The sequence below is a fragment of the Pinus tabuliformis genome, chromosome 3_1, assembly GCF_031772625.1.
Source record: "Pinus tabuliformis cultivar Carrire ecotype Pingquan chromosome 3_1, CPIR1, whole genome shotgun sequence".
Classification (NCBI taxonomy): domain Eukaryota; kingdom Viridiplantae; phylum Streptophyta; class Pinopsida; order Pinales; family Pinaceae; genus Pinus; species Pinus tabuliformis.
In genome coordinates, this window is record NC_142301.1 from 716,679,873 (window position 1) to 716,693,546 (window position 13,674).

A 13,674-nucleotide genomic window follows, 5' to 3' on the forward strand; every position below is an offset into this window, starting at 1 on the left:
TGGTTCACAACATCAAATCTTTTAAGATTATTATGATCCTTGCTAACCACCATGATCAGAATCTCAAAATGTAAGTAAACAACATAAGCAAAGAAGTATTCTCCATTATCATTGTCTTTTAAAGTTCTCAAAAAAACTTTTCAATTGTTTGATGATAAGGACCATATTTAGTGCTTCATTAGGTGAAGAGAAGACCATTTGCATGCAGATCTTATCAGTGCTTATTTGGGTGCACTTTTGAGCAAGTGATAACTTGCATAGAAAGGTCATGAGAATTTGGTTAACTATATGAAGTCAATATTTTCCAATAACTTATATTGCCTTGGATATCTCATCCTTCATTTTGCGCATTCCAAATGCAAGTCACTACCATCAGATGAGGGCAACCAAGTGTCTCGTGTGGGTGGCTTTTACAACACAGTCAATATTTTCTTCTAGTATCTACCTATCCAAGGAAAGATAAATGAGAATCCCAGTGATATTGTTGTCCAACTTCAGTGAGCCCAATTCTGCAACAACCTCTGGTTACCTATTGAAATCCGTAATTAAGCACATTTTGAACAACGCGCATAATAATGGTATAAATGTCTAAGTAGACTATCATAGATCCATGGAGAGAAGCCTGTAAATTAGCAAGTGTGGGTTCCCACTTCTGAAAGAACTCGTATGATGTCTTGTTTATTCTTTCATTGCATGGCCTCCCTGCAAAAGCTACGTATGTTCTCTCCGAAGGTAAACATCCCAATATGTATAGATCCCCCACTAGCATTTTCCGAGCCCGCAAATTGTAAATCTCCTGGAATAGCGAGACCAAAGGCTGATGAGATAATCTACATACTGGGAGATAGTGAATTGTGTGAGATAATCTACATAATGGGAGATAGTGAATTGTGTGGCATGGTTATACTGAAGGTTGCGAGGATTAAAATTGAAATAACTGACACCGAAATCAAGATTTCCTGTACCAATGTAGTACGGGGAATCGCTAATAATTATGGAAGCCTCCATTTCTTCTAAAATACTTCGTAATCGCAACTGGTATTCCCTCAGATAATTTATTTGTTTATCATAACGTATTACATTTCTGCTCTTTGTGGCATTATCATAGCCAGAGCCAAAGAAAGGCAAAGGTAACTCTAGTGACCAAATCATTGGATGTCAGTTGTGGGTTGAGGTATGTAGGTATTGTTTCTTTGATACCAAAACTTGAGGTGAGGAAATCTGAGGTGAACTTTCTATTGGAGAAACGTCCAGTAGGTACGCAACCAGGAAAATCTCTACCATAAGGTGGGAAGTCACATTTAGTCAGCAGGTTGATCCGATTGTTGTTGCCAGGATCGAGGGTCGAGTCCCGTAACACCAATATTGCAGGAAACTGTGGGGTGCGCTGACTTGCACCACCTCCAGGAAACGTGCAAAACAAACGAACAAAGATGATGAGCTGGAGGAGCCAGTTGTAGTGCCTCTCTACTCTGACGAATAGCAGATCCTACCCATATGACAATGTCAGGATCTTGTGCAACACCCCGACAATACCTACCAACTTCAACACACAAAGCCACAAAAGTTTAGATGAGGAAGAACAATGATATGGGGAAGTGCTTGAAGTTGATGAGGTGCTCCGATAGGATGCGCCAATCATCTACCAGGGTTTTCTGGCGACCACCAAGAATTGATTCATATTCTAGGGCTTGGCTTGCATATTACAGGCCACGACATTGACATCGTAGATCTCTGTCACCTTATAGCTGGTGATGGAAGCAGTTTCTTAAGTGTTAAAAATTGTAATTACTCTTGTATGTGGAGTTGGTTAAATATAGAGAGTCAGTGAACTGAGTGATTGAGTGATTGAGCGTTGAATCAAGTCAAGTGATAGATGACTTCCAGTATGTGATTGCATGTGTTTGCATGTCAATATATTTTAGGCAAATCACTAGTTGGAAAAAGATAAATATGCTTCAGGGGGTTCATTGTAAATATCAAGTTTTGTATCATCAATAAGAAAATCCAACTCATGTGATTTGTGTGTTAACCTATGGTTTGTCTCCTCTGCTTTTACAAAAATTTGGTATCATAGCTGAGTCGAGAAAGAGACCAGGTTTATCAGGCCTTTGTGTATCTGAGAAGTGCAGCGCCAATCTTCAAGAGCCGCACAATTTATTATTTTTTGATTATTTGAGTTGTGAATTCCTTATTGGTCTGTATTGCCACCGTATCATGAAAAGCCCATGTCTGCTAGCTGCCACTGTAAGCAACTAATCCTCCATCGTCATTGTCGTGAATAGAGTTGGAGCACAAGAAAATACAAGTATTAATAAATTGCAAAGTCGTGGTTGGTGGTTAAAAGAGCCGTTAGTTTCCATAAGGGAAAACTAACATCACGTGCGGGTCACAAACTCCGCTGAAGGAATAAGTTAAATTCACCATTCGCCAATCGAAGGATATGAAAATTCAATTAGCATGTTATTCATGCCATACACAAGTCTTAAAGAGATATGTGATTTTTTTATTTTTTAAAAGTCACAAGACTTGGATTTTTTTCCCAAAGGTGTTTTAATTAGCATTAACACCAGATGTTGCAAAAGAAACACCTTAACACATAAATTGAGAAGCATTTTAACATATAAAGAATCATTGAAGATAAATATTAGTAAACAAAATGCTTCCTAGTGGCTCCTCACACTTGCAACTATGAACAAAGGGGTTGTACTTCTAGGGTTGGTCAATTGTTCTCACTATAAACACAACTTGAGTGTTTGGTATCAAAATGAGCACATAACCATTACAAAGAAAAATAAACTACTAAGATGCGGAATTGCTAGATATAAACAATATATGTTGAGTCAAAATAAAATGAGCAGATGTCATTTGGTGGTACACTCTTGTAGGGAGGCACCAAATTGGTGTATGAGACCAATTGGTATATAAAGCCTCAATATGTCCTTTAATACCCTTTTGTAACTTTGTTCTGTTTTTTAGTAGTAATCTTTTTGAAAATTACTATAATAAATTTTCAATATTATATATTTAAATATAAAAATATATCATTTTAATTTTACACCTAAAAAACACATTGCCTATTAATTATACACCTAAATTTTCATATAAATAATAAATATTTAATAAAAAAAAATACAGATTAACTATTAATTATACACCTAAATTTTCATATAATTAATAAATATTTAATTTTAAAAAAATACAAAACATTCGGAAGGTGCTCTCGACACAAACAATCCCATAAAAAAGAGAGCCTTCTAACTACTTCAAACTTTCACGGAAGTAATAATATAAGTTTTCCCAAAACACTTGACCTCTAAAGCTTTTACGATGTAATCCACAGGTCATGTTATGGGTATCCTTATAATTAATTAACTATATCTTATCATTAAAAAATGGAGTAAAAATGACAAAATGGATATTATTATTTTTAGAGGGAACTGATAATTTTTCTAGATATATGTAATAGATGGGAAGTCACAAATTCATACTTCAGCTCAGGATGGAGGCTTTGGGTTACCATCAAAAATTGAATAGGAATCTAAAATTGGAACTAGAGTTTAGACTCGGGCGGGACCTTTTTTAGTCACCCCTTTTTTTAGATTTATTATAATAAAGCATTAAATTTGGGTGAATGAAATGACAAACTACTATATCAAGCACTCAAATTAAAACCTAGTGACACATGAGACAAGTGTTCTTCTAAGCTAAATAAAACCACAAATAACATATGTTTGGCCTCCTCTCTTCACATTCAAATACTTCCACTGCCCTTTTGCCCATAATCAGCGTAAGCAGAACGACTCCAAAGCTATATACGTTCGTCTTCTTGTCCAGCTTCAGAGTGTACGCATAACTGTATAGATTTAATAATTACAGACACAAAAATCAATGTCAGATACAATGGCAATATAGTAATGTTTTAACGCATGAAATTTTATTTATATAATGCCAGTTGTTTGATAGAAATTATTTATGGGTTAAAATCTAATACACTGAATGTGGGTAGAGTACTATATATTCACAATAAAATACTTATCAGCAAAATGGTGTGGTCTGAGGTTTGACGTTTAATTTAGTTAACGACCATTTCTTTAATTCCCACAAAGTGATTTCCTATCTTCAACCACTGCACCTAGTGAATTTTAAAGAGCTAATAACGAACCATAAAATTTCTGAAAAAGCAGGCATTAAGAATCAGGCTGTGCGTGAAGTATCAGACTAACAGAATGCCAAATACTACGCCGTCGGGTGGATAGCGCTCGCCCTCAATCCACCCAATGTCCACTCAGGGAGAAGAAGGAAGCAAAAATTTGCAAGGTTACAGCTGGCATGTGTCAGTGGAGGATGCACGCAGATTTGGGCAGAATTGCATGGGCCAGTGGAAGACCAACGCAGCTATTGGCAGGATTGCAGGAAGGACTAGTGGCAGCCATCTTCCGAAATAACAACGGTGGTTTACATGAATTTACGCAGACGTTGGAAAAATTGCGTGAATGATCACTGGTACCCATCTACAGAAAGGCATGTAGTTTTCATGTATTGGTTTTTAACTTTTTATGCATGGAGATTTATGGGGCTGTCGATGAAGAATTGCACAAAACAAATGTGCCTCAGACTGTGAAACTGTAGTGGTAAATCACAGTGAAGAAGAGCGCTATGGCAATGAGAGAATCAACTATAAGAAAAGTCTCAAACCGAAAATAACATTGAAATTTCTAAAAATCTTTCATCTCCATTCACTGGGCTCTGTCCTCTTTTATCATCAACTTTGTCTAATTATCTTATTATCCGAAGTATTATAAAAAAACTGCAATTCTGTCTCATTGCAACTTTCGATCCATTGCTATAATAAAAATGTAAGTTTGTTAAAAATATGCACAACGGTAAAGATATTACCAAAATCTTACAGTTTTAGACCAAAGAACATAAAAAACCTGCACTATTCGAAATTTAAAGGTTAATGTCTGTGTTTAAATACCTGCAATAAGCAAGAATCTGTCCATGATAGAAGGTTAAAAAGAATCATATGGAATTAAAAAATTGAACGTACTGAGTCTCTCCGAGTTGCTGAAATGTTGAATGGATACTGAAAGAATGAAAAGGAGCCCTCCATTCGAACTTCAGGTTTCATGGCAGAGGACAAAGCGCATGGTAGATGACACATCACTACCAGCAAACTAAAGAGTGTGAATGAACCAGATGCGAAGCGGAGGTGGAGAGTGCCAATGAGCCGAAAGCTAGGCCGAGGGAAGGGAAGTTAGGGCGAGGGAAGGGTAGTTACCCCTTATCCACCTTGAAAGAGTTGAATTCACATAGGGCTTGCAACACTGAAGAGAACAAGAACAAGTTGCAATGGAGCCAACATCGCGGGAGAGGGAAGTGGGTGGTTACCCCTTAGCCGTAGTTCCTGCATCTGAACCTTAATGTAAGGGAGTTAGGTTTAATAACTATTCTTTCCGACTACTTTCTGATTAAAATTCTTCTAATCGTCTAACCTCTAATCCAATGACGCACAAAGTTGACAAGTGTGCGAGAGGAAAGTGTTTTGTTTTCATAGGGAAACGGCTTACCTAAATAATTTTTTGAATTTTTTTTTAAGGGTCGAAAGATATATGGAAGATTTTTTTTGGAATTTTTTTTATTAAAAAAAGCAAAGTTATATGTATAAATGTTTTTTTAAGAATTGAATATTTTTTAATTGAAAGAGAATTAAGGAAAAAAGGTTTTATTGCCAAGAGAATTTAGGGCTTTGCCAAAGTTCATTTATTAGTGAATTTTTTGGTGTTTTGTCAAGCATGACATTTTTTGGGTGAATATTGTTGCCTTACGGGGGCGCATATTGAAAATTATATGTTTTTTTGGGGGTGGATGGAAGACAGCCTCATGCAATCAACAAAACAACTATAAGAAAAGGAATGACAACGGTCATGGGTCGCAAAGCGCGACCGAAGAAGACTAAAAAAGTAAATCGAAAAGAAAAGGGAGAGATTGTTGCCATGGTTAGAGAGGTTCAGGTCATAGTCGAGGAACTGAGAAGTTTAGCAAAAGCTACAACCTCCAAGGAAGCATGGAAGATTTTGGAAATAGAGTTTGGCACAAAAGGGAGTGACATGTAGTAGCAGGTTATGTCACAAGCAAAGAAGTTAGTCGTAGATATGAGAGTAGATGAGAAAGAATCTGAGAAGAAAACATAGGTTGGAGAACCCCACTCAAAAGTGGATGATGGTTGTCAAGACCACAAAATTGAAACCTATTATGCAAACATGCATATGGATGAAGAAGATGCAACAAAGATTGCTAAGAGAGAAGTTGAAGCCTCTATGTGAAGCAGAGCAAGAGAATATAAATTCTCAAAGACCCCACAGTAATATGGATGATACAAACGATTGTGAATCCCACTATGATGAGACACATGTGGATGGTGACTGCAAAGTGAGATGTGAATTGGTGAATCCAGTCGTAGTTGATGGATTTGGTGAAGTTGAAATTGTCAATGAACTTGACAATGAGCACATGCATGCTTAGATATCAAACCATAGTGTGGATGAACATTATGTTGATGTTATGTGTGGTTTCTTTTTTGAAACAGGGATTGATTGTGGCAATATGGTAAGCGCAATTTTTGATGAAACATTGAAGGTTTAAGTTCCATTATAGCAACAAGATATGAAGCAATTGGATCTGCTCATGAAGCAATATGTCATCTACCAACAATTGTTGATCAAGAATAGAGTAAAGTGATTGAAGAGTTTTTTATGATAATATCGACTAACAGCATAAGAGTGAAAGACAACCTCCATGTTGTTGAAAAGAACGCAGATGTAGAGCAGGAAACTCTCACTCAAGAGAGTCATATTAAAGATATTTTTAACATTGGTTTTTAATATGCAGTTGTTCCAAATAGAATGGGAGTGGAAGTTGAAAGAAAGGTTGTTGATGAGTGCCAATATTGCAGCAAGGATGCCACAACTCATGGGCTACCACCTTTACTTATCAACCCGGGGTTTGTACAAGCTTGGAGGTGACAATGCTATATACACAAGTACAAGTGAAGGTCTTGCCTATTGTCACTATTCATCGAGCAAGAGACCCAAGGGGTTCCAACCCAGACTTCTATAGACCCAGAAGAAGCTTGATTCTTTGATGGAAGAAGAGCAAATTTATTCTAAGATACTATATTGCAGTAATGAGGAAAACATGAAATGCTAAATCGCACCATATCTTAATTAACCATTTAAACAGCTATGTTAAGCAGAATTGCTAAATCAACACTAACCTAATGCTGATATCTATGTTACAGAGGTAAAGAGCATCAAACTATACTAATATGTAAGTAAGAAAACTGAACTAAATATGTTTTCACTTTTTTGGTTTTCTTGGGCAAAATCAAGCATGCAATTTAATTGTTCTTATGGTTGTGATAGATGGATGGGAGGTGGTTGAGGATGGCTAGAAGGTTTAGGGAGTGGTTTGATGGTGTGGAAGGGTCCTAGGAGGATTTTTGTGACTTCCTAGAGGTTCCCCATCAATTTGGCCTCAAAACAGGTCATTTCAAGAAAACCTACAAGATATACTAGAAACCTATAGGATGATCCTGTAGGAATTACAGGAAACCTACAGGATGCAGCCGAGAGATGATTGTGAGGTGTTGGAGGTGTTAGGAAACTTGGAAAGGGTGTGTGATGAGCATGATAGGGTGTTAGAAGGTCTAGGAACACTCATGAGTCAATATCAAAGAGAAGAGATGGCTAGATTCACTCAATGTGTCTAGGGGAATTTCAATAAAACATGACAAAAAACTAGTGAGGGTGATGGTGGAACAAGAGATGGTTGAGGTGGATGAGGTGGAAGATGGATGCTGGTGACGAAGTCTAGACATTCTCCTGAAGTACCTGCAGTGCTTAAAACTCTTGCGTCTTCCAAGAAATATACAACAATATACATTTTCATAAACAAAAAAAGCATGAATCAGTTGCCCACATGATGCATGAAGAAAGTGTCGAAGGAAATGAGAACATGAGTGAGATCTTATTGCAGAAATAGAGTAATGGAAAGAGATGACAGTGAAATGAACCAAATGCTGAATCAAGACAACAAACTCCAAATCTCATGCAAGAACTAGAAATCTATGTTTTTGTGGTTGTCGAAGGGTCTCTTCCTCAAGTCATGGTCCCAGAGGGAGGAAGTGAGGTTGAGACACCTACTGACAACCTTACGGTGATGTTTTTCCTTGCTAACCTGCTAATTGAAAGAAGACACAAATGGAAGCAAACTAAAATACAACCAATCTACTCTACATTGTTGTAATGGAAATATAGCTACTTAAGCAAAGGAACAATTAAAACATGAATATATGTGCTAGCATATGTGTACAATAAAGAGGAGCCTTGGCTGCTAGGGTTAGGCCCTAACCCAAGAGCTTCAGCCCTCTGAGTTAGCTCAGTTCTGGCTCAAAACAAAACTCATTTTTTGTTATCAAAACCATGGATTACATCAAAAATTGTCACAATTCTTGCAGCTCGAAAATAGAGTACAGTTTTACAATCAAAAATCTGAATCCTACTGAGGTCCTAGGCCTCTCTACTTATACATTTGAAGTCTCCAACAACTTCCTTAAAATTAGGGAGGCTTAGCTCCCAAACTTGAGATAAACTGGTGCTTTGTCTTTCACTTTCTCGATTGCCTTTTAGTCCTCATGATTTGGCTGTTTGCACTCCAAGCTGATGGAGGAATATTCAAATGGAGGAGTAGTAAATGAGGAGCATTTACCTCGTATAATTCCTCTCCCTTATCCCATTCAAGTTTTTACCAAGGTCTTTGCCAAAATTCCTTTCTTTTATCCTTTAATCCTGCATTAAATGCACATTAGACCATATAGCAAAATATCCAACTCTAACTCATCTCATAAACAAAATATAATCAAAAGTATCCAACAAGTTGTGAGAATAGTTGGTTTGACTAGGCTAGAAGGTGAATTAAGGCCAATATAATTAGCCAATGATGAGGCTCATCATCACCCCCCTACTGAAAGTGTTGCTCATCCTCTGACCAACTTAGTCAATGTCCATGTCCTTCATGGCTCTGGTAGCCTCTCTGACATCCCATGCCTCTGTTGTGGTCTCCTCTTCTTGTTCATATAAGCCTGCTTTATTTTCTACTTCTTCCCATTGCCTCTTTTTATCTTCTTCTTTTCTCCCTTCCAGCATCCCTAAGAGTAGTGGTAGACTGAGTTTTAGGCCTATCCATTTGACCTTCAACCTTTGCATTTATTTCTTATACATAGGTGTCCTGTTGAGTGCCTCTCTCAACCTTTGAGGGGAGTGATATTCTCTAATCTTCAAGCTGTGTGGTAGTGTGTTCCATCTCCTTAGGCATGCATGTATACTATCATCTCGTAGCAGCTTAAACATATCTTCATGATGTGAAATTGCTTGCTCTTAGGCAGCAATATATGTATGTTCTAGCTGAGGATCATTTGTAATCAGATTATGGGTGCTGATTAGGGCCATGGGATTTGATTGTTCAGCTCTGATGAAAGGAGGTTCATTTTGCTCTCTGGCCAATATTATTTTCATCTCTGTAGCCATTGAATCCTCATGGTTCATCCATGATGCCAAAGCCATTAATTGTAGATCTCCTAGCATGGCATTAGGGTCCCAAACATTCATGTATGTGAGGGGCAAGTTGTGCAAGTGAAACTCAGCCATTTTGGCCCTATCCTCTAGTGTAGTTTGATCACAAAGAAAAATAAATTACCTGTAGTCCTGAAATGGCATGGTGCCCCTTTGTGGTAGTGTTTTAACTTGAAATTGCAGCCATTGTACTTTGAGGTAAAGAGCATGGGATTTAGCTGGCATCCTACACTAGATGACCTCCAAGGAGAGGCTGGCCGTACATGCTAGTTGGTTCTCCCTTTCCTGCAGTTGTCCCCTTAGCCATGCATTTTCCCTCTCAAGTTGATCTCTCATTATTGCTTCTCTATCCCTTAAGCCACTTATCTCTTTGCCCATTTATTTGAGCTTCTCTTCCATGTGCCCAATGTCTTCCACCCCTTTCGACTTGGTGATTTGCATCCATCAGTGGGTTCTGGCCCTCTTCTTCACAAGCTCGAAAAAAATGGGATGGAAAATTTTTGAGGTATCACCCTGCCTCCTTCAATAAACCGGTAGTAGGAGTCTAGGTTAGGTTAGGGGCTTGGTTCCTTTGTTTCAAGGTCTTCTTCTTTTGTTTCTTTCTACTCCCCTACCTTGCCTTCCAATTTCTGTGCTTCATGTAGTTTTTGCAGAGTATCCTGTAGGACTGTTTTTTCTTCTTGTAGGTTTTGTTGTGGATCCTGTAGGATGGCCTTACCCTTTAAGGAAGTTGATTTCATACTAGGCCTCCTTACATAGGTAATTGGTGACTTAGGGGAAGGAATTTTGTCTCTTGGTGCAGGGGAATCTTCAATCTCAATAGGAGTTTTTGTGGATATTTGTGGCTTCCCTTGTTTGATTCTTGTGCACTTTCTTGTTCTGAAATATAGTGGGGCTTGCCTCCTTCTTTCCCCTTTTTCCTTGACTGGGGTGCTTAGATCAGTCAGGGCAGCTGCTACCTCCCTCTCTGTAGCCTCTAGGGACACCATAGGTGACTCCTCTTTGTGTTCTTCCCTTTTTTTTTCATTTCCTTCTTCCTATCTATTTTTCTTATCTCCTTCCTCTTTCTGTTCCTCCTCATCTCCATTAGTTTCTTCCTTAATTTCCTCCTATGTTCCACCATCATCCTCCTTCTCTTCTCCCTCTTCTTCTTCTACTTAATCATATTCCTTTGTATCAACTTCTTCTTCTTCACCCATCTCATCCTTATCTAACTCTATATCTTCCTCTTCCTGTTTTGCCTCCTCCTCACTGACAGAAGGACTAACATCATAAGTGAGGGTTTTGATGTCATCCTTTGATAGCAAGTCTCTAAAGACTGGCCATGTTAGAGGGATTCTGAGGTTTTGGAGGGCATCATAAATGAGGATCTTGATCAACCCATGGTGAGACAATTGTTGGGAATTCCCTTCCATTAATTTGTTTCTGGATTCTATGAGTGATTACATCAAGAAATAGGGTATGTTGAGTCTTTGGTGAATTGGTGTTTCTACCCCAAATTTTAATTCTTTAAGGATCCTAAAATAGTATCCATAAACAACATTGTATCTACCCTCACATGAGATATATTTGATTAGTTGGTAACCTACCTCACTCCATGGGTATGGCAGGTTGTCCCTCCTTACTCCATTTTTATCCTCTATGGGTTCTTCACCTTCTAAACAGATTTTCTTTTTTGCCACCTAACTGTCTGCTTTGTCTTCTTTTCTCCACAGAATTACTAGGGGAAGTGTGGTGACCCTACTAATGAGCTCTGGGGTGATATCTATAGTAAGGCCTCTAAATAAAACAGTGGCACATATTTTGCTGTGTGGAGTGAGGGAATGAGCAAATCCTTGAGCCACCTTATCATCATACCCTGTGAGTTTTTCGAAAAACCCCATCCAGTTGTGTCTTGTAAATATTTCAAGCACATGGGGGTGTTTTTGTATCCTAACAGTGTTTGTGGGTTGTCTCATATTAAAACTTCGTATCATCTTACTTGTGAGGCATGTGGAGAAAATGAGAGGGTTGACAAAAAAAAAAAAAAAAATCAGGAGGAAAATAGAGTTTATTGTGTATGTAATTACCTCCCACATTTGCCAAATTCGCTAGATTTTAGAGCATTTCTAGTTCATTTTCTTGTAAATGGGGATGGATTTTTATAGCCTACCTCTTTAGAATGGTGGCAGTGCGCAATTCTCGTGATATCCCCTCTTGAACTCTTCTCTGCCTATCTTGTAGACTACCTCTATGTATCCTGTAGACTGATCTTGTAGACTATATTCTGTAGACTCTTCCTGTAGGAATTCCTATGCATGCTCCTGTAGGAATTCCTGTGCATGATCCTATAGAAATTCTCTTGTAGAACGATGGATCCTTGCTTCCAGTGGGTACCTAGAGTTATGAGAGCGACTTGAGTGAGGGAGTTTTGAGGAGGTGGAGTGCATGAGTGCATGCAAACAATGTTTTATTTCCCTTTATGGTGTTTCGGGGTGAGATGGTGTGCTAGAAGCAGAGGTACATTGCCATTTTTGGACCATTGGTCCCCACTACCACCTCATCATTTGCCACTCCTCGTAATCAGCTCCCACCTCATAGATCCATAGTTAACCACTTCTTGTCCTACTCCTCCTTTGTCTTTGAGTTGATTGTAGCCGCGTGTGAAAGGACACCAGCTTTTGCATGTGATGACTGAACGAAGGTGGCAACGTTAACTGGCCACCTTTTCACTTATAAACCAACTATCTCATAACCCTTCAAATTTTGATTATATGATGCATATGATTGAGTGAGCGGGATACTTACCTTTGGTTTTCATGCCATGCTACAGTTGTCGAAGATCAAAGGTGTTGTGTTATTTATTTGTTGCATGGTCATTCTTCTTCCCCCTCTTATTGTTTGCTGATGGTTTCTTAGCTTTTGTAGGTATCTGTGACTGAAGGTCCGATGCTCTTGCTACTTTGGAGCTCATGGATCAACCTAGTGAAGACTTGTAGATGATGATTGACATTCTTTGGGATAGGTTGCTATAGGATTTCCTACAGGATGTCCTATAGCTACTTCTCCCTTAGAATTCCTTAATCATGTCATTGGTTGTGCTGTGAGGATGGTGCAATGAATAGACAAAGGGATTAGGAGTGTGTGTGGATCAAGGGACATTCAGGTAATGCTCTTACTTTCCTATGTTTTTCCCTTCTTCTTTTTTTTTTATAACTGGTAGAAACGGATCTCTTTTCTATTTGAATGGTGGGTGTAGGGATGATGATAATGGAAGAGGTGAGTGGTTAGATCATGTTTAGGGTGAATTTTAGGGACCTAAAAAACCTACCATGTGCCCTCGGATTTCTTCCTATAGGTTTTTCGGGCCACTGTAATTCCTATAGGGTCATCCTATAATTTTTCAGTGGATCCTGTAGAAAACACAGTCTATGCATAAATTGAAGCAGTGTAGTCGAAAAAGATAGAAATGATGGAGGGATACATGGTAAGGAGTGGAGGAGATGGATATGTGTGAGGCCAGGTTCCCTTTGGATCCTCTTTTTTCTCCTTGACTGTCTTTCCCGCCCACCTGCAAATAACAATTATATATTTTTCTCTCTTTTTTATTTTAATTTTTTTTTTTGTTTTTTTTTTTTTTTTTTTTTAAACACATAGGCTACCTCAGAGATGTTTTCACCCTACATGTTTTCCCTAGCTGCCTCAAAGAAAGTTTTCACCCAAGGATCTTCTTATTCTTCTTGCTACTTTTTTCATCATTGTGCCACCTCACAAGGTTTTCAACCCAAAGATGGGACTCAGGCGCCTCATGGAGGTTTTCACCCGAGTCCTTATTCTTTTTTTTTTTTAGTGACCCGATGAGAGAGACGCTAAAACTTGCTCCACCATCATCACTGTTTTATTGATATTTTAAATGAACTCTTGCTTTGATAAAGGCGTCTTGTACATTTTCAATCGGTGTCCATTAATAAGCAATGGAATGACTTCTTCATCTATAGTTATAATTTTCACTGAACCATTATCATGACATCTCTCCACCACATAAGGTCTGAGCCATCTT

General features: G+C 38.3%; 1 pseudogene; it reads right to left on the reverse strand.

Annotated features, from left to right (window-relative positions):
• Window positions 1-445: 445 nt before the first annotated feature.
• LOC149189265 (GDSL esterase/lipase At1g06990-like) overlaps window positions 446-13,674 on the reverse strand; it is a 39,682-nt pseudogene continuing 26,453 nt past the window's right edge.